Source organism: Lonchura striata, chromosome Z (assembly GCF_050655825.1).
Source record: "Lonchura striata isolate lonStrDom1 chromosome Z, ASM5065582v1, whole genome shotgun sequence".
Lineage (NCBI taxonomy): Eukaryota > Metazoa > Chordata > Aves > Passeriformes > Estrildidae > Lonchura > Lonchura striata.
Window position 1 is genome coordinate 20,355,034 of NC_140740.1, and position 26,667 is coordinate 20,381,700.

The following is a 26,667-nucleotide window of genomic DNA, read 5'->3' on the forward strand; positions in this document are numbered from 1 at the left end:
TATAAATAGATGGACTTGGCATTTATGCAATCATCTGTAGAGGGTAAGAAAGTAATATATGGATAAAATTAAGCATAGATCATGTTTCAGAATTTTGTAGATGAAATTAGTTGATCCTTCAAGATGTTAAATTCTGTCTTTATCTTTTCTGATTTTTGTGTCATTTTGGTTTGATAAGAACAGCAGAAATGAAAGATGTTCTTGTGCTGTGGGTGCTAGCCTGAGACCTCAGACACTCCAATTTCTTTTTCTGCCATAAACCTTGTAAATGACCTTGGACAAGTTTCTTAGTCTGGTTGACATCCAAAAAAGCACTTAAAAACCTAAAGTGTAACTCAAGCTTAATTTAGATATCTTTGTTAAGGAAAGTACTCTGTAAGAACTCAGCCAGACTGGGTGCCTGAGAGGATGTGTCTGTTGGCTTTGTCTAAGACAGAAAAGATAGAAAAAGATCATTTATTCACAAGCACCACTGTCCTCAGATGAGTTAAGAAGTAGGCTCATTTTCAGTCTATTCAGAAATGATATTTTCAGTTATGTTTCTAAAAATCCTGGTCTGTTAGGTGTCCTCTGAGAGTCTGACATGTTCAGACAGTCTTGAGTTCAGCATGAAATATGGTAGTTTTGGCAAAATGTATGTGTATATTTTACAAGCTTGAAAGAGGAATGACCTACCATCTACCACTTGTATATTGTTCCAATGGATATAATGTTTTAAGAAGTGGAATGAAATGGTTCATGCATCATTTTGGTTACTAAAAATGAAACCTCATGCCTTGCAATTTTCCTTTTCCCTGTTCTTACTTTTTTTTTTTTTTTTTAAACAGGGACAATTTTGAATGTTTCAGTTAATAAATATCCAAATGTCTTAGGATCACACTAATGAGACTAGTCGTTTCTCCCTAGTTGATTATATCACATAATCACTTTCTTCCCTGCCTTGTAGGCTCCTTTCCTTAAAATTTTCTACCTTTTACTGTGGTCTGTTCTGGGAGAAGAGTAGATACAGCTTGTTAGAAGGAAGAGCTCTTGTTTCTGCTTTCTATTTCCACAGAAAAAACATCAGTCCATTTTACCCAACGACTGCTGTTAAGCGTGGGGAAATGGTCCCTTAGTAGGGACAATTTAATGACAGTTCTTTTTAGTGTAGACACAAGTTGTGTTAGTACTTCTGGTTGTACTTCTCTACTCCTCTCTGACATGAACTTTGGGAACAGATTTTTTATTTAGGCTATGTGTATTGCTCATTAGTGTTCCAGAGCCCTGACTTATTCCCTCTCAGGACCACAGATTTTATTTGGTATGTTTTACCTTGCTCCTTGTTTTACCTGCTCCTTTTCCTGGTGGGTCATGCTATACAATGCCCTTTTCCTCTTTTCCTTTTAATTACTTTGGTAATTAAGAAATTTTTAAAAGTCTGAGACATGACTTTCAGTTCTTCAGTTTTAGGAGGGCTTAAATTCTAGACCTGCCTCTTGCCAGGTAGGTGTGCTCTAAATATTTGCCTGCAACCATCTCACTGTGTCCTTTCCTACCTTTTTAAAAATTCTTTGTTCTGTATGTGAGTATTTGCTTCAAGCATTCTAGTCTAGCCACAGATTTGCAGCTCTGAGCCTGCAGAGATACCAAACTCACAGATATCTTTGGGTAGAGCAGGCAAGATTTGAGGAAACATTCAAATTCAGTGTTTTGTGCCTGTAAATCTTGTTTTTAAAGATGGCTCTGTTTTTTATGTCAAAAACATTATTCTGGGAACTATATATTAAGGCTGAATACTGTGCTATGATTATATTCCACTATCTCAGAGATTTTGTTCTGTAAAATGTGAATGGGATAACTTGGACTAGCAGTAATGGTGTGACTCTTTTTAAGAAAGGACAAGGCAGTTGAAATCCTCTATGCTTTTTGGATGCCAGAGTATCAGGGACCATGTAAAAAGGAAGGATTGGGCATTGAGATTGAAAGGGCTGAATTTAGCTTAGCCCATAAAAACAAAAAAGGAAAAGCCCATTTTTCAGATATTTCAAAGGCTCTCCTTTCTGACCACCATGTTTTCTTAATTCCCAGCTCTCCCTTTAGTTAGATTTATGTTGTAGTCACTGCTATTTGTATTCAGAGACTTGCATAAGCACTGAACTGAGGGTCAAGTATCGGCAGCAGTATGAGACCAAGGATGAGTTCCAACTTCTGTGTCCTTATAAAGCTTTCTGACTGCAGTTTTCAGGTGGCCTTGAACTCCAGTTTGCTGAATGCATATTTATAATAAGCTTATGTGGCATATTTGTCTATCGTGCTTAGCCACTGTGGTTGCTTCAGGCTATTAATACCATTTTATGTGAGACCCTTGTCAAGTAGGATTTTGGGTGGTCTCTTCCAGAATTAGAGCAAACAAAGAAGCAATCTTTTTTCTTTCTTTTTTTTTTTTTTTCCTCCATACTGAGTGATAAAGAGAGCTTTTTTGGATAAAATTTTAGGTCCAAAACGTATCACACATATAACATGCTTGCTCATAATGGCACAACTTATAACTGCAGATAGACTTTGAATAAGACTGGACAAAAGACCAGAAAGCAATCTTGGGGGAACAATGCTCTACTGGCAGAAACAGTTCACCTAATAGACTTTTTCCAATTGTAATGCCCCTGAATCACAGTTCCAATTCACATATCTTAGGCAACAGTATTTCTGAACAACTTGGCAAATGTATGCTCAAACTGAAACACATTTCATTTTGAATATCACTGGATTAAGGTGATTTCAAGATTAATTCACATGACAGAACAGGAAATATTTTCCTTACTAATTGTATTCTAGCCAAAACTCTATAGTCTTGCATCAAGATAACAAAAGTTATTAATCTTATGGGAATCCATAATTTATCTATAACATACAGAAAGCATTCAATATATGACTTAGGAAAATAGCGACCAGATTGCTCTATCCATTAATTCTCATTATTACAGCTAAAAACGGTTTGGGCACAACATCTAGAGGATCTCACCGCTATGTAAACAACTGCAGAATAGATATTAGACTCAGTGTGTGCTGTTTTATACTCAGTGGAGTACATGTATTTGCAAGGTGCTTAGATCATCTAACCATTTTTAAACAACCCTTAAAACTGAAGAGTTGCTGTCTAGAACTTCCTCTTTCAGTGGAGGCTGTAAAAGCTATTCAGTCAACTGGCCAGAAGCAATATGCAAAATCAGGTAAAATCAGACACCTATTCCCAGATCTTGCTACTTTTGCAGGAGACTTGCAGCTCATGAACTTAGGAAAAACAGAGGCTTTATATACTAAATGTCCTCTGAAGCAAGTAGAAAGTGTAAGTGATGAGGGTGCATGCCATAATGACACCACAGTCATAAGGCTGTGCCTTAAAGCCACAGTTTCTTCTGCAGCTCTTTGGTGGTGATCTCAACTTACATTACAGATGAGATTGACGCTTGCCTTGGAATAGAGATCTGGAATAGACCTTCAACTGGTGCAAATCATGGTGAGGCTCCATTTGAAAGCGTTGGAGTGATGGTACTTACCTTGGCTGAGGGTATCTTCCATCTGTTGTTGTTTAACTGTAGACAGAATGACATCTCTTTGTTTGACAGCTAACAGAGAGATAATCATAGCAGGCATATCTCTCTCTGGAAATGGAACTGTGCCCAGGTTATCAGTATTCAGATATATCATCAGATTAACTTTGAGCTTGGAAGCTTGGAGTTGTATTCTGTCAATTTGCTTTTTCTCAGTACTGTACAAGTTGGATTTTTTTTCTTCCAAAACTTTAAAATAGATTAATTTGTTTTGAGGCTAATTTCATCCTTGAACCTTCTGATTCCTGCTTTCAATAATTCACATTTAAAACAAAGTAAATCATTAGCCTGATCTCAGCTGTGTTGAGATATGTTACTTATTTTAGCAGCAATTGCAATTATTTCTGTTGTGTGGTCACAATGGTTCAGTCCTGTGCTCCAAATTATTGATCCAATTGGGCCACAGTTCCTTTCTGAGTTTTCAAAATAGTTTTTCAGTTTCATATGCAAATATTCTACTGCCAGCAGAGCATTTTCAAGGCTCCTGGCAGTTATTTCAAGTGATTCCAGAGCACGGCAGAACTGCAAACTATTGCTCTCTCTCTGTACCTGCAATATTTAAGGATATTATCCCTGAACATAACTCTTCTGCAAGAGCAAAGGCTTATTTGCTGTAGCCAGAAGGAATTTTAATTTGCTTCTTGAGATGCAGAGTTTTGAGAATTTAAATGCAAGATGTGGTAGAGGTACTTTCTGGTTCCTCTGATAGAGATCTACATCTCTATCTAATCTATATCTGTATCTATCTATACCTATATCTATATCTGTATCTATATCTATCTATAGATTTACATAAGAGATGTGTGCACACACACAGACGCACATAAACAAACAACCACAAATATCAAGACTTCTTTCAAGGGTCTTACCTTCCTCATCTCTTGGACAAAGCTTGCCCAAGTCCTTTTTCTCTTTTGTACTTTATCTTTGGATAATTGGCCTGAACAAAGAATGTATAAGTTGAATAAGCTCCTATGTTTCAAGAGATCTTGTTTTCATGGTCCTGATGTGACGATCTGTAGCCTGAATCCATCACAATCAAAGGCTGCAGTTCTGATGACTATCATCTGGGAAAGTAAAAAAATAAAAAGATGGGATTTTACCCTGTTCATAAAACATATATATTTTAAGTTGATGTGGCATTTTACAGCCAAGTTAAGAAATCTCTTATTCTTACCCTCACAATTTTCTGTCTTATTAAGACAGAGTTAGCGAATTGTGAGGGTAAGAATAATATTTTTTCATTTGTTAGTATTTAATCCACAGTTAAAAAAAAGAAGGATCTAGAACAGAAAATTAAAGAGATGTTAACAATGTTTTATATTCACATTTTTTTTTTTTCTATAAAAATGAGGATAATTTTTCCTGATTTCTAAACTTGCTTTCTTGATATGAATAATTTCAAGGACTGATAATTAACATCTTCTGACCCTGTGGTTCAGACTGGTTAATGCTGGCTCCCACAATTGCAACTCTGGACTTCAGTTTAGAACCTTCTAATTTGGAAGTAGATCTGTTTCAGCTTCAAGGTAGATCTGCACTTTGAGCTTAGAAAATTGATTAGAAATGAGGTCTTGCCCCTCCTGTGACTTCCACAGAAATTTCATGGAGAGGATAAGAACTCACTGTTTTCTTTTGAGAATACACGGAGGTTTGCGATTCTGAGGATATAAATCTAATTCATCTGAATTTTTTTTTTCTCCTTTGTGTTGTCAATTTGGTACAATTGCTGGCAGCTAAAGGAACCATATTTCTTCATATTTTAGATTGTCAGTGCTGGGGGTTTTTTGATTGATTTTAAAAACTGTGGAGATTTTTAGGGAAATGGATCTAATCACTGCCTGAAACCTACTTTCAACTTCAGAGAAGAATATTCTTGATGAATTTCTAATTAAAACATTAAAAAAAAAAAAGTTTTCAAAGAATTTTGAAAAAAAGACACATGCAGTTTGCCTGTGAAAGCAAAAACATAAAATGGGAAAGTAATTTAAGGCTTGGAAACCAAGGGGAAGGATAGCATTCCTGTGGAATATAAGCAGCTGTTGCCATTTCTTTCATTCTTTGTTCCTGATAGATGTGGAGATTAAGCACTATTGGGGGAAAAATGTAACAAATTGGTGTCTGAAGACACAGAATAAATCTACAGTGCCATGCAGAGGTACACAAATCATTGATAGACTCTTATGCTAACCTTTTAGTGGGACTGTGCTGTTGGTATCAGGTCTCTCTGGCTATGCCTTTTTCTGCAAAACAAATTTTACTTAAAAAGTGGCATCATGATATGCAAGGAAGCCTAGTGAAAAATACCCCAAACTCAATTCCATTGCAGCTTCCCTTCAGGCTCTGTCCCCCTGTTTCCAGGACAACTGAAGGGACAACAGAAAATTTTTTGAGTGTGTATTGTTGCAGTAAGGAATTTGGGATTTTGGCAAGGCCCATTAAAGATGGCCTATGCACCAGTTCCCCATCCACAACACAGAAATTACTGTGCTTCCTTTCCTCACAGAATTTTCTGTCAGGTCCTAAACAGTATCATCATTGACAACAATCAGTTAAAATCTCAATCCCAGCATTCATTAAATTGATTCTCGTGGTCAAATAGATTTTGGTTTGTTTTTTTGGTTTGTTTTTTGATTTTGTTGTTGTTGGTTTTTTTGGGGTTTTTTTTGTTTTGTTTTGTTTGTTTGACTTGGTTTTTTCTGTTTTTTTTTTTTTTGTTTGTTTGTTTCTTTTTCTTTGTCTGCTTCTATATTTAATTTACTCTTTCGATTCAGTGCCTAAAATCACCATTGAACTTTCTTTATCCTGATTAAAAAAACATGTTTTTTTTCTAAGTAAGAAGCCAACCAACCAAATGGCTTGTATATTTATTTATAACTTTTCCATTTATAAGACTTTTTTTTGCAATATGGCCAACTGCTATCCTGATATGATTGTAGGAAATTATTTATAATTCTGTTAAATGAAACTGATTAATCTTGATTTGTTTTTCATGACATTTTCTGAAGTTAGATGATGGACTTTGGAATCTAAGCATCTCAGAGAAGATCTGCTACAGGCTACTTCATAATACATTTTATATCACTTGGCTGTTGATTTAAATATTAAGATTGAATTTTCTCTGTTTCCTCATGTCTTACAACAAACATTAGAATTCATGTGGAAGAAAATTCTAGGGGATCAGTGAGGATAAGTACTTTTCTTACTTATGTTCCTCCCCTTGTTTTGATAGAGGAACAAGGTGGCCTGTAGTTATATCATCACCCCTCACACTGCAAGGTTGATGGGAAACCTCCAAGATTGTGTTTGAATTGTGAGTTGGGGATGGCTGCTAGATTGCTCATAAATCTACTTCACTTCCCTTCATATGCAGAACTTCGACTTGCAGAAGCAAAGCACTGTGGCTGTCAAACTCTTTTCCAAACCTTGATCAGCAGCCAGGCAAGACTGGGGCCTGCACACCCCTGGATATATTTCTCCAGTTGTTCATGCTGTATTCACAACTCATACACTTATTTTGATGGGGGTGAAATGTTTTTATATACTGTCTCATGACTGCTCTCTTTATCATGTTCATGGACTCTCTCTCTGACAGGTTGCTTTTCCAAATATAGCATTTTGATATTGACATTGTAAATGTCCATAAACAATGGTCAATTGAGATGATTCAGTAGATTTTTTTTTTAAGTTCTCTATAAGAAAGAAAGGAAATGCTGTGTGATCTTATTTTTTGGCCCCTCAGTGAGGAAAAAATGCAGTAGTTTCCTGGCAATATATAATGAATAATTAAAATGGAGTGCTTAAGTGTCCCTTGCAGTTGTTTGATGTACCATGTAGATCTTTATCTAATAGTGCCATACTTTTATCTTGCTGATATAAGCTAAGACTTTTCTCCTTATTAGACTAAGGAGCTAGATAGGTTTTTGTTTGTACAACACATGAATAAGCTCAGTTTTGTGTTTGACTTGGATCAAGGATACTAATTATTTTAAACACCATGATTCATGTCTGGACTTTGTTAAATTATATTCTCAGACTTCAGGTGTCCTCTTTTTCCTTTTTCTCACAGTTTATTTCCCTTTGTTTTCCATAAGAAAGTTAGAGTATAGTTTTGTTAACGGCATATAGCTATGAAATGTAGTTATGGATACAGCAGCCATATTTTCTTATTAGAAGTATAAAGTATATATGGAAGAACACTTTTCAAAATAATGACATTTTATTTTGTTGTGAAGTTATAATTTCCCTCTTGGCACCATTATCAACACCTTAGTTACTGCAACAAGAGGTAGAAAACAGCTTATAATTAGTACACTTCTTTTTTAGTGAGTTTTCAGTACATATTGGGCACCCCCAAATGTAGAATAGTAGTTCTGGTCTGTGACTGAATCAAAAGAATGCAGCAGCATTTCTTCATTTTCTGTTCATGTTTAAACCTGGCTTATATTTCTGATACCCCTCTGCAAAGGAGAAGCAATTATCATTTGTCAACATCCAGGATGATTCTGTATCATGAGTAACATTTGATTTAAACTCAGCTGACAACATCAATGCATCTCACTTGGGACACCATATAATTGCCAGGTGATAGCTGCTGCTGGACACTTAATGGATTGTATTGAAACAAAGAATAAAACACTCCAGTTTCTGCAAATCTTTCAAAGTGCCATGTTCTCATAACAAGCAATAACATCATCAACATCATTTTCTCACAGCTGTACTTCCCACCTTATTTAATATAAATGACAATCAGTGTCACAAATTCTCTGTTCATGGATTTTATTCTTGTCACTTCCATATTTTACATCATCAGCAATATCTGAAAACTATGTTTTGCTGTTCTCACCAAATGAAAGCTTCAGTGCAAGGCAAATATTGACTGCTATTCCAGTAGATAAACTTTTTCTTTTTTTTTTTTTAAAGGGAATGAAAGGTTTGTAATTATAAAAAGATATGCTAACTATGGTGTGACAAGGGTTGCTGAAAGAAAAATATAAATGATCATCACTCATGCTTTTGTTAAAACTAATTTTGCAATAGCCTCTGTCATTTTAAGAGGTGAAATGATAGTGGATATGGCCTTTTTTGTCTATGCATAATTTATATTACTCATCAAGCAGAATCCTGAAAATTTATACCCAAAAAGGGGAGGCTGTCTGAACCACTAGAGAAAACATCAGTCTTTGAAAGTCAATCACTGCAAGTATCTGAAGTCAGTGTGGAAACTCTCTCCATGGCATTTTTGCTAGATATCATAAGAGGAGAAAAGTGGTTTTCAGTCACCATCCCCACTTATTTTCAGCCATCTGCTAATTACATCTTCACTATACATGACCTAACATGTTTTTTACTTTATTGCTTTGCTGTCAAAGTTGTTATTTTCAGGACAAATTTTATGATGCTCTCTAGTTTTCCAGAGAAGAAAAAAAAATCTACAGACTTATGAGCTGTGCTTGCAGCAGTGCAGTGGCAGAGGGAACATTAAATATACCCATGATGCTCCACATTAATCCCTGCTGAGAGACTTGGAAAGATCCAGTGGGTGAAGCAACTGCTTTAAAGTACAGTACACCATAAATAAAGCTCTTACCCTTTCTTTAGAAACCAACTAGGATATCATCAGAAACTGATTTTGGTGACAAAACTCAAAACTTCATTTTAAACTGTACCTTATAATATAGAAAAGATGTTCAGACAGTGGGAAGATGTCTTTCATCATTCAACGACTTTAAGTTTATGAAGTAAGTATGGTGAGTTTTTGGTGTTCTTCTTCATGTCTGCTGCATCTATTATGCCTGACACCCAAGGTGAAGGACTCAATCTCTAAAACCTGCCATTATAAATTGTGGATGTCATTGTACTAGCTCAGTTGTTGAAGTCTAAACTTCGGAAGTAATCCAGTTTTATATCCAGTTTTTGGGCTTGTATTGCTGTGTGGATGCTGTTTTTTAACTACTTTTTTTAAGACTCAGCTCTGACATGCTGTTTGCATCACTGGGTATGTAAAGGGTGGAGGAGGAATGGTGCACCTTACAGGAAGTAATATCAGTCATTTGGGCAGATTAATCGTTTATGGAAATCTATTGTTTATGGAACAAGAAATCTGAAAATTGTTTTGAGACTTGGTCGCGAACATGTGCAATTTCACCTACTTGCTATAGTTCTCGCCTGGTTTATTTAATGGCCCACACCTTTCTGCTTGGGCTGTAGATTTTAGAAAAGGTTCATTGCATAAACAAAGACTTCAGGGGAACTTTCCCTGCACTGGCCTTTCATTTGTGAAGCTATGAATTAAATTAACTGCTGACAGTGTCACATAGAATGGGGTGAAGATTAATGCATTCTAAAAGGATTAAATTTTCTCATTTTTCAGACTAAAATACTCATGCAGTACTAAGAACCCCCTCAGAAGAGCCACCCCTGAGTTAATGGTGTAGCGCAGGATGACAGCCTAGTTTTAAAATCCCTTCTATTGCTTTTTTAATCTTTTTTTTCTTTTTTTTTTTCCCTAGCTGGAGCTCTATATAGTATGTGACATAGTAATATATCACAAGATTGGGACCAAAAAGTTTTTTTCTTATTCAGGGGGTTCTAAGTCTTTTTAACAACTTCTGCTTGAAATGTTCATTGATATCTGCATGAATTTTCTTCTCGTTTCTGCCTTGCTGCTTCTTGTAACTTCCCCTTATGTCACACCCTGTCAGAGTGATGACAGGCCTCTGTGCTCAAAGCATCAACCAACACCTGATACACCCAGATCTGGGAAAATCCCTCAAAGAACAGCTGCAAGCCTTGACCAAAACCAAGGCTCTCAGAATGAAACCACAGGGACCCCCATACAGGAGGCACTCTTCCTTCAAGTTATTCACACATCAAAGCATTCTTTACAAGAGGAGAGAGAAGGGAATTTCTAAGCCCTTTTTTTTTTTTTTTTTTTTTTTTTTTTTTTTTTGCCTCATGATACTCTATCCTCAAAGCATTTTTTTACTGGTAGAATATCAGCTTTCATAATTCACTAGCATTTTTATTTGTCAAAATAAATACCTTAGTAATGGTATGGGGTGCTGATATTTATGGTAGAATAGCAGCCAAGAAGATACAGAATTCAGTGAAATAATGTTTAAAACTGTGCAGTGTCTTCTGCATATAGATACATAGAAATATATCTCTAAAATCGACATTTAGTAATTGCTCCCAGAACTACTTATGTATGGACTTTAAAATGATAGCAAACAGAAATGTTATTTTTAAGAACTAAACAAGTGAACAAAACAGACATCCCTTTACTGAACATAGTCAGAAATGTGACAATTCTTATAATAATACGACTTCTAAGTTTTTTTCCTAATAATGTAATTTTCATTTTACCTTTTCACAGAATCTGTCTTTTCAGGGTAACTTTGAAAAAAAACAGTTTATTTGAACAATTAGTCCCTGTAGGATGGATGATATGATACAGACTATTTTTCTTTTCCTCTTTTAGTACAGTTTACAGCATTTGTTTGACTTGTATGGAATAACAAACAGAGATTACTTATAATGTGTCCAAGTGTCTAGTCCAAGATATTGACAAGAACAGAATTTAGGAGAAAGAGGAGGAGAGAAACAAAAATGTAGCATAATATGCAAAGTAACTGTGCAACTATTTATAATTTTCACTGAATATAGTTCTTTCTGTACAGGTTCTTACTGCTTCCTGTTCCACTTCCAGCAATTCCATAATTCCCTACCTCTATTTCCCTGCTTTTTTTAAATGCTTCTCTTAAGGACTGAAATGTTTACTGAATGGAGATGCTTCTTGCTTTGGAAAAAAAAAAAAAGGGACTGTATTTTATTAAGCATTAAATTTATATTAGTGTTTATATTCAAATGAAAGACTTGGGAATTTATATTCCCAAAACAGGAATTACTTAAAAAAATATTGCTGCTTGCTATCTGAAAATACCTAAAATTTAGTGTCTTTGGAATAATGTCAAACTTTTGCTGTCAAGAACATAAGAGGCAAGAAAATGCCAAAACCCAAAATCTCTGGTCTCATTTTGAGCATTACCTTTATGGTACAAGCTTTAGTTATATAACTGTCTAATGTCACATAAACTACTATTAAATAATGTATCATCACGGGACAAGGACACAGAGAAGAACTAGACGTAGCTGTTAGGCTTTACAGGTGCATAAAAACATAGGGCACTTGAAACTGGCTGTCATCCAGGTTCAGGAAGGGACTATTCTGCCCTCCTTATGGACCCTCTTTTTCCATTTTTCCTAAACTTATCTAGTTTTACTACCAGTATGTGGCTGAATTAAAGCCACACATTTATTATGTGTATATGAATGGAAGTTCTTTTACTGAATACAGACTCTGGGATGTGGGAGGAAGGGGTTCATTGCAAAGGGCAACGTTTTTTTTTTTTTGCCAAATATCACAACTGCTACATCAAAGTGTAAGAGACAGAAGTTTCAGTAAATCATTATCCTGTCTCCTTTGCTATTCCATATTATAAATTTTCTATTGCAATTTCTTTCATTTACGTGTTTCTGTTGTTGTTCCGCTTTATGGCTATCATTCCTTTTCCTGCCTTTCCTGCCTACTCTTTAGTTTCTTTCTATGTGACCTGTTGGAAACAGGAATAGACCTGTTATTCCATTAATAATAGACCCTCCCCCACCAGTTTCATTGACATTTTGTTAACTTGTAAGTTCAAATGAATGGTGTACGAAGAGTGGTATTCCCTGAAAAACCATCTTGGTATTGTGATTTTTTTTTTGTGTAGGGTCTAAATGCCTCTTTCTATCATCTCATCTCCTTCTCCCTGCCCTCCTTTATGTAAATGATGCAGAAATAAAATAAAACTTCTCAATAAAACATTTACCTATCAAACAATTGCACAGTTTTAGCTAGTGCAGCCTGCCAATGTTATTCATTCCACTCCAGGAACTGTGAAAAAAAGAAAATATCTCACTAATGATCTTTTATTATGATGCACCTATGAATCTTCAGAATATATTTTTGCAAAATAAAAACAAAGAAAGAGCTAACAAGAAAACAGGCTCCTATCAAGCTTTTCATTCCTGTCTTGCTACTTACGCAAGAAAGGATGTCACTATAAGGGAAAATCTACAGGAGATCTCAAAAAAGCCCATTATTCCTACAATGTCTATAAGCCTCCCTTGATTATAAAAACCAGATCATTGCACAGGTGGGAGCAAAGGTCTGAGGGCTACTGCAATTCTACATTTCAGCAATGCATCACATTGAAAAGAAGCACCTGTGTTTCATAATTTTGTCTTGATGTGTTCATTTCATGGGTCAAGGACCAAGAGTACGTTTTGCACTCCATTTTGGCTTTGTTCTGTGCAGCAGAATCCTGACCTTCACAGCATATGTGCATCATCATTGGTAGAGAGGCACATCGTTCTCTGGAAGGTCTAAATTCTGGAAACAAGTTCTTGCTTGTTCACAGTATAACATGTTTCCTTGATGATAATTAGTTTATTTGTTCCTGAACCTGAATAGCCTCAATAAAATGCAAGGCTAAAATTAAACATCAAATAACCTGAAGAGTCCAGCAATTCAATGACAAGGAAGACTGGAGAGAATGCAACTTAATAAAAAAGAACAGAATGTCAAATACCAAAAATGCCAATTGCAGAATATTTTATATTTGGAGTGACCTAATTTTGTGAATCCTCAATAAAAAGAAAGCCATTGAGGTGCTGGATTAAATCCAGAGAAGGGCAACAGAACTGATTAAAAAATTAGAGAACTAGGCTTTGATCATATTAATGTCTACAGCAACCTGACAGAAGGTTATAGACATGTGGGGGTCGATCAATTCTCCTAAGTAAAAAACAATAGGACATCCTATGGGATTGTGTGATCCCTGGAATTGTTAAAGGCCAGTCTGGATAGGGCCATTCTAGTGGAAGATATCCCTGCCTACAGCAGGTTGTTGGAACTACTAAGATCCCTTCCAGCCCAGCCATTCTATGATTCTGTAATTCTGTGGCTAGAGGAAATGACCTCAAGTTGTGCCAAGAGAAGTTTAGATGGGATATTAAGGAAAAAAGTCTTGCCAAAACTTTTGTCAAACCCTGGAACAGGCTGCTCAGGCCAGTGGTGAAGCCACCATCCCTGGAGGACATGTGGATGGGGCACCTGGGGATGTGGTTTAGTGGGGGGCTTGGCAGTGTTGGACTAGTGGTTGAACTTGATGATCTTGAGGACTTTTCCAACCTAAATTGATGCCTCAGGTTTAGGTTTTATATTTTTCAGATTCTGGTACTGCTTTAGTATGCAATTCTGAACTTCATATTAGGGGATGGTAAGCTTTCTTCACAGAATTGGTAGACAAACCAATTCCTTATCTAGCTGGGGACCAAGGACAAATAATCCAAATTTCAGGCCTGAGAGCATAAGCAACAGTGGACTGAAGAGATAAAAAACAAGAAGGATGGAACTTCATAAGCTTAAGCTATAATTGGACAACTAACTCAAATATGCCAATGGACCAGAACTTATAAAAGTGAGAGACCTCGTGACCAGCTGTCCATTATTGTGACCATTTTGGTTTCATCTTGAGTGTAACCCTGGCTGGGCTTTGGTACTGCCCAAGGTGTATCCACTGAGGCCTTCTAATAAATACCTACTTTATTCTTTAACTCCATCTAGTCTCTGTGCTAGGTCAGCCTTCACAAGGCATCAAAATTATGTCACAATTCTCTTTTTCTATAAAGAAAGCAATAAGAAAAAAAAGACTGCAAGCTCTTGTCAGATGGTCACATATTTGTGTCACTCAGTTTTGTGGGACTCAGGTGCATGACTCAGAGCCTTGCATCTTTATGAAACATAAATGAATTATAAAGTTAGTTGTAAGCACTAATTTTCTGCTGCTTAGTCATCTTGTGTGGATATTACAGCTGGCTGCTGATTAACAGCATAGGCACTTATTAGGGGCAGAAGTTCAGAAAAATGGTCTAATCCAATTCAGATTGAGACACTTTAAGAATATAGGCTTCAGGCAGAAACTCTATGGGTTCCTACAAATATAGGTTTGGGGCTTACTTTGTAGTTTCCTTCCTCATCTCAAAGTCAACTCTCCAATAACATGTCCTTCTTTTGGGACCATGAGAGCAAGCATCCCAGCATTACATCCTTTCATGACCTCTATCTGTTGTCTAGGCCTAACCTGAACTATATAATTTAATAACATTGTCCATGACATGGACAAAGGGATTCTGTGCTCCCTCACCACATTTGGAGGTGACACCAAGCCAAGTGGTGTGGTTGACATGCCTGAAGAACAGGATGCCATTTAGAGGGACCTGGATGGGGTCCATGTGGTCTAAAGGGGGCCTGTATGAAAGACAAATGTTTTAATAAGGCCTATTGCAATAGAATAATGTGAAAAGGTTTGCAACTAAAGCACTGTCAATTTAGATTAGATGTAAGGAAGAAATCTTTTACAAAGAGGGCATGGAGGCTCTGGCAGAGGTTGCCCAGACAAGGCGTGGATGCTCCATCCCTGGAAGTGTTCAAGGCCAGTTGGATGCGATTTAATATAGCAAAAGATGTCCCTGCCCTTGTCAGGTGGTTAGACTAGTTGACCTTGAAAAGGTCCCTCCCAAAACAAACTATTCTATGATTCTAAGATGGTTCTATCAGGATGAGAAGGAGAATATGCATCCCCAGTGTTACTGTACAAAGCTGGCTTGTACGGATAAATAAGAAACCCAGCCCTGTTCCATAAACTGGGCCTGGGCTTGACAGACAGGGACTTCAGCTAACACATCCCATCCTGGGCTGCAGACGTCTCACTGGTCAGGAGCTGGGCTGTGCGAGGGCAGACCAATGAGCTGTCTAGAGCCAGGAGTTTTGAATTCCCTAGGTAAGAAGGCTCTCAACAATAAAACATGCTGTTTGTCACATGGACCTTTGAGCTGTGTGTGTTGTCCCTGTCTCCAACCACCTACCCCAAGGAACACGTGGATTTTAAAAGTTATACCCCAGTCCTAGCTAATGACCCTTCTCAACAGTGAGAGTGGAACAAGATGGTTTATTGGACTGAACCTACAATTTAGTACCTGCAGTGTACTGTAGTGAAGATGTTTATCTACTGCCTTTGATACGAAGATCTATTCATTCTTGCATTTGTAAAGTCTTTGTGTCACAAGTCCTTGAGGTAAATAAGTAAGGTCCATACTTATCCAATATATATATGCAAAATGCAAAGAAAAAAACGTATTCCTGAACTTTAGTCTGACTGCTCCCTGGATGGCTCAGGGAGCCCAAAAGTTCTCCAGAGAATTTTGTACCTGCAGATCCCATCATCTTGGAGGGAGCACCATATTCTGTAGACAAGCATGGAGTCCCATGCTCTGTGCAGAAATCTTCAAATTCCGCCTTCCACTGTAAGGTTTTTTCTGGGTCTTGAAGTGTTTACTCCTTTAAGAAAGTTAGGTAGGGAACAGAATTATTCACCTTGTTTTTCCCAGAAATGCATCCTGCTACATGCTGGGAGCTAAGCTGTCCTTTTGCTTCCTGTCCTAGTATCTCCAAAAATTATGGCTTTGTTTGCACAAGGTCCCAAGAACCTATTGGAGAAAGAGCATAAGAGGTGGGTTTTTTTTAAACATGGTTTTGTCTTCTCCTTGCAGGATGTTGCCTAAGAGACCAGCTTTACACTTGGACCACCACCTTCACTGGGACCTAACCTTCACCTGCAGGCAGCACTACTCATAAAACACCTTCTGCATCTTTTGAGGTCTGTGGTTTAGATCTTCACTGGTTGATGTGCTTACTCCCATTCTAAATCTCCTAATTATATATGCCATACAAGCAGAATTGAGCCAATGCTATAAATTAATGGAGGTGTCTGATAGATTTTAATTGTTAGATATTAAAGGCTCACAAAGTACAAAAACAAAGCATATGTCACCTGTCCCAAAAACTCCTGTTTAGTACAAAAATGCTTCTATTAGGAGTGATAAATAGTTTGTTTTCCAAGTGGAAATTGATGTTGTCTCAGGTGTTTACATTCCTAAACATTGCACTGAAGATTAGAATTTCAGAAATCCTTGTATTCTCATTAAATCTAATGGATGTAATACTCATCAATTATATGAGACCAGGGCACTGGGGCTAAATAGGAGCTTCACTGCAAAAACTGAACTCCCAGAAATTGAAGGGAGAGTTGATCTCAATTAAATATAAAAAAAAAAAAACCAAAAAAACCCAACCAACCACAAAACAAAATAAAAAACCTGAACACCACAACAAAAAAATTCAACAAATACAAAAACAACAAACAATGCCCCCAAATAAAAAAAAAAACCAAAAACAAAAACCAAAAACCAACCAATCAAAAAAAAAAAAACCAAAAAGAAAAAGAAAATAATGATATTCTGCACGGCACCCTTTTGTTTATCTTGGTCTTTGTGCTCTATGGTTAGCATGAATAAAAGATATCTGATTTCTTCTTTGTGCTAGATGTCAACTGATTTGCCTTATCCTTGGAGTTCCTAACAATTTCTTGTTTTCTTCTTAAAATCTATATATGTGGATTATCCCATAAGGTCAAAACTCATTACTCTACAACAGGAGGCATATTGTGCCATGTTTTCTACGCACAGTGAAATGTACACCAAATATTTTATGTAGTGTGGTTCCATTACAGTGTAATCCTAACACTCATTTTATGAAGCTACAGGCATGGTGATCTAAAACGCTTTGATTATCTCTACAGTTGTTTTCTGGAGGTGGAATACGTAAAGGAAACACTTTCAGAGAAGTTTTGAGTATCACTTAACATCTTCAAAAACATGTTGAAGGGTTGGTCTTGTTACAGGGACTGTGTTGAAGAATACATTATTGAAATTATCTGAAGTTAGCCAGGGACAATAGAATGAGGTCTACATATGAGAATAACACAAGGAAGACTTATTGCAGCCCTGGGAAATCCTGACTTGCATGATTATATTGTCAGAATCATTCATCTCAGTTTTGCTCTTTTGAGAGAGAAAGATAAGATTCTTGTATGCTATGAGCTTGAGAACAAATTATAATTAAGATAATTTTCTTTATATAAATACATATGAATAGAAATTGGATGCAAAATAATTTTTTCTTCTGGGCAAACAGGAAAATGTGTTGTAAAGGGAAAAGTTATATATTTTGTTCAGTGCCTGCAGGGTTTAATCAAAACCCAAAGGTGCCACATGCATTTATTTTATGGGATTAACATCTGTGTTCTGGTATGTAATTGGGATTTCAGATTCTATGTGGAAAAGCTCTGTTTATTTTTCCAGCACCGTAGATTATTCCCCTGTTTGTGCTAATTGCCCCTCTGTGCGTGTAGTGCATATTGTCTAGCTCTCCTATTAGATAACTTCATTTGTGCTATGCTAGTCTCAAACACACCTGCAAAAACCTGTGATAGCTTTTAAAGCTGAAGATGTTTCCCTTGCTTCTTGTAGTACAACAGTCATTACTATCTGAGGTATCATCCTGAAAGGGTAATTACAGCTGAATATACAGAGAAGCAGTTCAGTGGTAGATAAAAGATAACCATTTACGTATGTGAAGCAATCTGGGCCAAATAACAGTAGCCAATGTCATCAACCTCCTGGAATTACACAGTAGTTTCTACCAGCTCCTTTCCTATTATATAGACATACATGGTGCTGTAAATTTAATCTAGCTTTACAAATAAAATCATTATTTTCTAAGGAAAGAAACCTTTCCACCCTGGATTCCTAAAATAATTTTCACTGGACAGGATGTGGAAAGTAAATGTGCATTGGACAAAGGGGTATGTTTTGGTCTGGGAGAAGCTTACATAGCAGCTGCATATGAGGGTGGTAGGCTGGTACTAGCTGTAAATGCAAAAGGCCCAAGACTAATTTTTTTTTTTTTTTTGTTTGGTTGTTTATTGCTTGGGCTGGTGGGGGTTTTTTGGGTTACTGCTTATGGGATGGCTTTATTTATGAATGCTAATAGCTCTCTAACAAAAAGCAAAAAAACCACAGAACTGGGCCCATGCCTGGTAAATCTTAAAATTCTTTATCAAAGAACTACTGTTCATTCTTTAAAACCTGAAAATGCCTTCTCTGACCTGATGCTGCTGCTTTGCATCATTCTGACAGCTTGAAACAGGCTTAACTGGCCAATTGAGGATTCAATTTTTAAAGCTATAATGACTCCTATGATAACCTTCTCTGGCTGTTGCCTCAGGGTCAGGGTATGACATGTTGACTTTCCACTAATTCCCTGCCTGCTCGAACAGCCTTGTGGGGTCAAATGCATGGTGAAATGAGAGGAGCTCAGGCTGCTGTAATATACACCAAGTATCACTAATGTAGGAAGAGAGGTCTTTTTAATTAACTCTTTTGGTTCCTTCCTACAGTTTTTGGAAGTTCCCAGGTTTTGCTCTTTTATTCCTCAGTTTATAAGAATAAATACATACAAGATATGTAATTGTGAGAGAAGAAGATTACAGGGTCTGACGTCTTATGATAGAATATTTTCAGGCCACAATTTGGTCATACACCTGTGCAAATGCCTGAAATTCTGTATCCAAGTATGAAAAGAAAATTCTGATGAGGAAGACAATTTTATAGGCACTTACAATTAAATCTATAAATGATTCCACTATGTACAAAGTTATGACGACTAAGGTCTGATATCTCCTTCACATAAATAAATGATTATTGATTTTTTTCTGTTCAGTATACACATTTGCATTATTTTCAGTAAGGAGCAAACACATTCTCCTGAAAAAAAAAATATTTGCATCTTTGTAATCTTTGCAAAGCTGTATATCATGATTTTTGATCTACAGAGTTCTGAAATTGATGAATCTGAGACACCTGAAAGTCAGCTGAAGGTGTGCAGGCAATGACTCTGCTCAAGATGCTTCAGTTCATTTCCTGTAATACAGAACTCTGATATGGTGTGTTGATTTGTCATTGTCAAGAAGCGTGCAAGAAGTCAGGCTGTTTCTCTAATCTCTAGTCACCAGTGTCATTGAGACTACCCCTTCCTTCTGTCTTCTGTTCTTAATCAGTTTGCAGGTATGTTTTAATGAAGACAGGTTATTTCATGGCACTGAGTAAAGGAAGTTCTCCATCTGTCTGACTTTATGTAAGTACACATATTCCACAAAAGAGAAATTTTTCCTTATAGTAAACTATTTAAAATATTGTATGCAAGGGTATGCAAACAATTTACTCAGATTTGCTCCATTTTTTTTTAAATTATTCTACACAAGAAAACAGAATCAACAAGACTTCAATGTTTTTCTGGGTGGATTTTTGCCTTTGGAACCAGTCACCATTGAGCTCAGATCATATTAATGAACTTGAAATATCTATTTGCTTATTGTTTGTGACTAGCAATCTCAGTAAAAATTAAGGGAATTGTCTTAAGCTGGAAAGATGCATAGCTATATGAGAGTATAAAATACAAATGTGAAACGATGCCTTTCTTCAGGCAGGTATCAAACAAGACATTTCATAAGACCATGACTTTGAAGGTGTTAATAGACATTGATTTATATAAATAAAGACAAAATGGTATGTAAATAGCCTTTTGAAGGATATTTTTTGCATGAAATATCAAACTTAAATGCACAACAAATAGAATGAAAATGTCATAATAGTATTAATACTCAAGAGAGGTTCAGTACCAAGTAAGTACTGGACAAATTTTTGTATCTATTTTGTTCTTACCGCTTGTCCATCCTCAGCAAGTACTCTTTTTAAAATCATGAGCAGAGAGAAGAATATTGGGAAGTACTTTGAATTGCCTCCTTTCCTATTACATGGTAAATTTGTATTTCTAAAAGGGCAGAGCCATTTGGGCTGTTTCCCATTTATATTTTTAAAAGAATGATGGAAAGGGTCATACTGAAAGCCTTTGTTATCTGTGTGCCACTAAAAATATGGGTATCTTTTTTGCCTCCCAGACTTTTAATTCAGTGACAGATAGCAATGTTATATTTAAAAGTAGCCTACCCAGCTCTGTCCCCTTGTGAGAACACCACATGTGTGGGTTGGTCAGATGATAACCATGTGGAGCTCTGTGTGGGCCTTTAGTCAAATGGGTGTGAGTATCGTTACTCAAATGAGTATTCATAGCCACTACTTGCTTTACTTTTTTCTAGAGCAGCAACAAAATGGCAGAGACGACAGCTGCCACATCATATACATACACACACTCCTACACAAACTATGCTTTGTACATCAGAAGCAGCATAAATACCATGGCATGTGGCAGTTACCATGGTAACGTGTTTTTTTAATGAATAGCAGATGGAACAGGCATGTAAAACTTACATAAGTTGTTAGTAATTTGTAACTTACTGCAGACCAGCTACTGCAGTAAACTTTTTGTTTTCACTGTTTCTATTTTTTCCACTTACATTGTACAGTAATTTCTTTTCTTCCCACTGACCTTACGCTGATCTGAAATGCAGGCTATGGTGGTGCATAATAAGTAGAAATGACTAATTTTTTTTTTTGTGGGTGAGGTTCCATAAAGCAGGCAACATAGGAAGTAATATGGTTTAACACTCTTCAAAAATTTATTCTTACAGAAATATTTTGAGGTAGCCTTTAATTGTAAAAATATAAGACATTTTCAAAATGTAGGATGTTAAAAACAAGACTTTTCCTCAAAATCTGAGGTGTGAGCTTCTTGGAAGAAGTGAATAGCTAATCTGATCTTTGTAGGTAATATCAGATAAGGATAATAAGGAGCTGGAGTTTATACAAAGACTCCTTGGCCACATTATTAGCTCATTCACTTCAGCATTTCCCAGTCACACCATATAAGATCAAAACAACTATGACTTAGGTTTCTAAATTCTTTTGAAGACCATGACATAAATTAGATGCTTAAATGTTCCTAATGGACATTTGACCTGGACTATGTACCTTGTAAAAGAAACATTATTTCAGAAGAGACTGATACTAGAAGAGAAATAAAGGGATCAGGTTCTTTCTGCAAAAAGGGAATAACTTCCCAGTATGTATATTGTTCAAAGATAATAACAAATATTCAAGTTAGCTGTTTCTAAGCAGCTGCTACAAAGGGAGGTAGCAGATAGATATGGCTAAGAATTTCAGACAGCTGCTAAGAAGTTTGTACTCTTGAATTCATCCAACTATCTTTGGTGTTGGATGGGTCTGGGATGTGGAAGTCCCTTAGGCTCATCTAATTATGTGTTACAATAGTGATCTGTTCCCTGAGGCTTAATTCTTAAAATTTCCTTTTCTCTTCTTTCTCCCCTTGTCTGGAAATTTGATGCCAGTCTCCCTGCTGCAGAAAGTGTCCTGTTGTCAGTGTGGAGACCAGGAGAGGTAAAAGGTAAGAGGTGCCTCTCTTTCTTTTGTATTGCTCACTAGTTCCTAACAACTCCTCCAAGCAATACTTCTAGGACGTTCATTTTCTGGTTGATGTCTCCTTCGGTTATAAACCTAGTTCTGCCTTCTGCAACCCTTTCTCTAACTGCTCCACCATCACAAGACCTTCTTTGTGCTGGTTGCTGGCTGGCATTGCTGCTTCTCCAGGACCGACTCTTTTTTTTTTTTTTTCTCCTGTTCTTACAATGAAGATTCAAAGAAGGCTTATGGCAAAATACAGTCATCAAAGAATAGCTTTGTCAGAAGAAACCCAGTGTCTCTATTCTCTTCTGGCTGAGATACACTTGACCAGTATTTCCACTGAGCTCCAGAATATTCAGAAAACCCCTTTACCATGTTTATATTGTTTATTTGTTTGGTTAGTTTTAATTTTATTTTTTTATTATATATATTATAATATATATTATAAAATAACATATAAATAATATTTCTTTTTTTATACTGCTGAGAATTTGTGCCAAAAATAACAAGTTTATTACAAAAGAGAAAGTAAACAAATCAAGCTCTTCCTTTTTTACTGTTATTGAGAACACCAGAGTCTTTCTTTTATTCTCCAGGGGATATAATTTCAAAGCAGTAAAATTAAGCATACCATTTCCATGCATTAACTGTAACTTAAGATACACAGGTAGATATATGCTAATTGTTCCTTCTAATGTTCTAGGGAAGTTATAGTTAGATAAAATGAACACTTGATTTTGGCCTCAGAATTTACTCTTAGAAGATATTTTCACCCACGAAACAGCAGATAAGAGCAATTACTGCCATCTTCTTATCTCTTTTACCAAAGTAACCCTTCATTCTGTGGGATGCTAAGTGAGAATTAAATGTTCCATCTTCATGATGGTTGCATGTATTTTTAAATTTACATTTTATTAACAGAGTAATTGTGGACTTAAATTTTGCTTAAATGGTATGCTTCATATAACTGTTAAGTAGCTGTTATACAATTGTAGAGAAAGCTTTGCAAGACATTGAGACCCTAATGGCTTTTCAACCTCAACAAGACACCTAATATAAAAAGATGGAAGAGCCTTGTAATTAAAACAATCTTCTCGGTGAACTGTTGATATAGAAAACAATCTGCTCTCCTTTACACTTTCCATATTAATTAATTGAAAAATTATTACTATTATGTTTTGTGAAGGTGCACTTTGGTAATTTTTATGTTATTGAGAGCATTTTAACTCACTTGTGATAGAAAATTTTATTGAATATTTCAAATTACCAGTATTAGTGTGAACTAGTGTTAGACTTCTCTATCACTGCTCTAATGTTCTAGTCATTTATTGTCCTTTCACAATTCCTTCAGTAACACAAAAGCTCTCATCAGAAAAGCTCTCATCATCATCTGTTTGGTGTCCACAGGTTTTAAAGGCAGCAACTGAATGCAGCATGAGCAGTTCTGGAAGCCAATATGGCCTGGTTTCCTGTGAATTTCTCTCTCACATATAGCTATCCCATTGTCTCCTGTGATATAAACATGCAGGGGGGCATTTTCCAGCACCTCTGAAAGCGTGAGGTTGAGCTGCATCCTCTGGAGTGAGGGCTGTGAGAATGGAGAAGGGAATCCTCAGCCCCACTCCTCTACTCCCATACAATTTGTTTTGCTGAGAACTGAATATATCATCTAGAGTTTGACTGTTTTGTTTCTTCAAAAGACCACATGACCACATCAGCATTCAGTGTGTCCTGTTAGACTACAGCTGTGGCTTCCAGAAGTGGAGGATGTGGGAGTAGACCATGAGATTGTTCTCAAAAAATCTAAAATAGGTGTGTAGGAGGATGGATTGTAAGAGAATAGCGACAGTGCTAAAATCAATCTCGTCCCTGAGGAGTTGCAGCTGTGCTAATTACCAAAGAGTGGGAACAGCCTTGCCCTTAATAGGTCACAGATGTATCCAAAAGGGATGGGTGTTATAAAAGAGTGGATTAGCTGGTTGAGAGGAGAGTTGGAGTTAGCTGGCTGTGCTGTGAGGAGTAAGGATCAGGTGGTCATGCAAGGAACAGTAAGAGCTAGTATGTGCTGCAAGGGACAGGAAGGTTTAGGTGGTCATTGCTAGGGACAGAAAGAAGTCAGCTGGCCATATGGAAGGAAGAGAAAAGGAGTCAGTGATGTGAGGAGCTGCCCATGAGAACTCACAGAGAGAAGGTATGAAAGTTTTATAGCGGGATGAATAAACTGATGGTGACAGGCAGTTCCCATCCATTGTCATTTGATGCCAAGCACTGATGCTGACATAGGTGAGATAAGATAATACAAAAACATGGAACAGAAATAAGAACATGTACCTCTGGCAAGTCTGCTCTTAATAATACAATACCAATACTGAAAGAATATTACAGGAGGAAGGTGGAGCTAGATAAAGTATCAGATCAGAATAAATGGAAGTTACCTCAGTTCAGATGGCATAAACTGCCCAAGTAAACTTTCATCAGTATTAAAACAAAACATTTCCATAGCAATTAATTGCACATGCAATCAAACTTTTACACATTTCCATACATGAGAACATTTACATGCTGTCTTCAACTCAAATCAATCAGTAATGCAAGCCTCAATCTAAAATTGACTAATGGCTAAAAAGAGCAGCCTTAAAATATTAAACTTGGTCATTTATATTAGGGTCTTTGGGCCTTTGTTGAGTGTGAGTCATATTCCAGTTGTTGCCATTAAAAAATATTCAGTAATATTTTGTATCACTAGCCTTAAAAAAAACCCTCATTTGAGATTACCAAGGTCAGCAGGGTAGTGTCTCTAAGTTTACTGCACCATGTTTCTTCTCTCCCCCTCAAAAACTGTGGAAAAAAAAATCTATGTATAATTTTGTGTTGCAACTCCTTCCTATCCTTGTCGTCTCCCATGCACTTAGTCACATGGCACTAATCAGCACAATATTTACCCTCTTATTACACCAGTTACAAGCTGAGTACACTTCATATGTTGTGCAGTGAGGTGTGTCAGTGCTACTTGCTAAGTGGGAATTGACAGTGACACCAAAATGATAGTCGTTTATCTTCATGTGCATACTTATCAAAATTTGTTGTATCCACAAATGAATAGTCTCCTAGAAACGAAATAAAACGTGCCTTCTGCATTACTTCTGAGGCATTCTGCCATCTCAGTAGGATCTCTGACTCTCAAAATGCTTGCAGTGTCTAATAATTAGATTTGGAAAATACTTTGTCTTCCAGGCATCACGTTTTATTTTAGGGAGTATTTCCCTCCACAGTAGTGCTGTTGAAATTTTGAGTTAGGAGAAATACAAAAAGAGCATGTGGTGCAGGGGGCAATCCATAAAATGCTCCTTGGGGTGTGGAGTCTGCCTGGGAAGACAAAAGTGTTAGAAACTTCTCTTTTCTTGATGTGGAGTTGCAAAAGGAAATTAGCTCATTTGTAATTTCAGTCAGTCCCCCCATCCCAACACACAGACTCCATTAATAATCAGTTGAGAGAAAAGAGATCCAGCCTGCATGCCCACTCAAATAGAACGTGTACTTAATAATCCTGCTAATACAAGTCTCCCCAAACCTGCATGCCATGCCACCAGAGACTCTGCTCTGAAAGTCTGTGCTGTAAGGATGCCATCACCCCCATGCATTCCACAAAAACCTTCCTGAAAAGAATACATTAGACTAGAAAGCCCCTACATAAATAGACAATGTGATCTTGTATTAAAAGAAGTGAAATACTGTTCAAGTTTGCAAAAAGCACCTCTGCTATGCAGATTCTAGCAGAAGCTAGTGAAAGCATCCATATTTTTGGATGTTACTGTTGCGGGTGCAAAGTTTTCATCTCTGAAGGTGTTCAGGTCTAACACTCATCAGCATTTGATTCTGTGAGCGTAACAAGAAAAAAATGGGCAAGAAAATGCTGCTTTCATGTGGGGTGCTTGGGCTTTGAGAGTTTATTTTGAGGTAGTGAGGTAGTCTGTGTCTCATCAAATGAAAAACTGGTATTTTAGTGAATTTATTAAGTAGTGTGTGTATGTGCACACACCTGAGTGCATTTACTAAATTGTGTGTGTTATATTTTGATTTTTTTTTTTTTTTAATTGAAGGATACTAAACACTTTGGACCCTGCAATGCAAAGAGCAGACATAATCCTTACATTCTGCCAAGTGTGGTATACTTAAGGAATGTTTTATAGATTAATGCTTTTTTTTCATGCTGTATAAACCAAATGCAAAGTAAGCTAAAACTAGTTTGCAGACAAATGCGACCAAGCAGTGAATATTCACTGATAGTCCAGATAAAAAGATCTAAAATGACTAGGATAAAATTCTAGAGACCATCAATCTTTCGGTCACTCACAGGGGGCAGAAAGTAATACATAACTGTTACTATCAGGTCTTAACATTGTGTTACTTGATAAATTCTGGGTGCTTTATTTATGCTGTTGCTCAGAACAGAGACTAGTGTTACTATATGGATTCATGTTGCAACTTCTCTTTGTATTTAGAAAGAAGCAGGGAAAAGAGGTGGAAGACCTCTTACAGGAAAATAAAATAAACAATTATTGATTCCAGCAAATATAGTCAGCCTGATCTCTCCAGCTTTTCTCATTCTGTTCTATTTAATACAGACAACTTTTGTTGCATAATTTTTTAAAAATTTTGTTCATAATTGTGTATGTGGGTGCTCCTAGTAGAT

The 26,667-nt window shown here is 36.6% G+C and overlaps 1 long non-coding RNA gene across 4 annotated transcripts in view; it reads left to right on the forward strand.

The window, feature by feature from the left end:
• Positions 1–26,667, forward strand: part of LOC146763679 (uncharacterized) — a 131,926-nt gene that overhangs the window by 66,284 nt on the left and 38,975 nt on the right. For 3 of the 4 annotated variants that reach the window (XR_014951236.1, XR_014951238.1, XR_014951239.1), the window contains exons 2-4: positions 16,248–16,354; positions 19,655–19,731; positions 21,902–21,957. This is a non-coding gene — a long non-coding RNA (uncharacterized LOC146763679). Of the gene's footprint in view, positions 1–61; positions 3,497–16,247; positions 16,355–19,654; positions 19,732–21,901; positions 21,958–26,667 lie in introns of those variants that run through there. The other variant, XR_014951237.1, reaches the window with a different exon arrangement.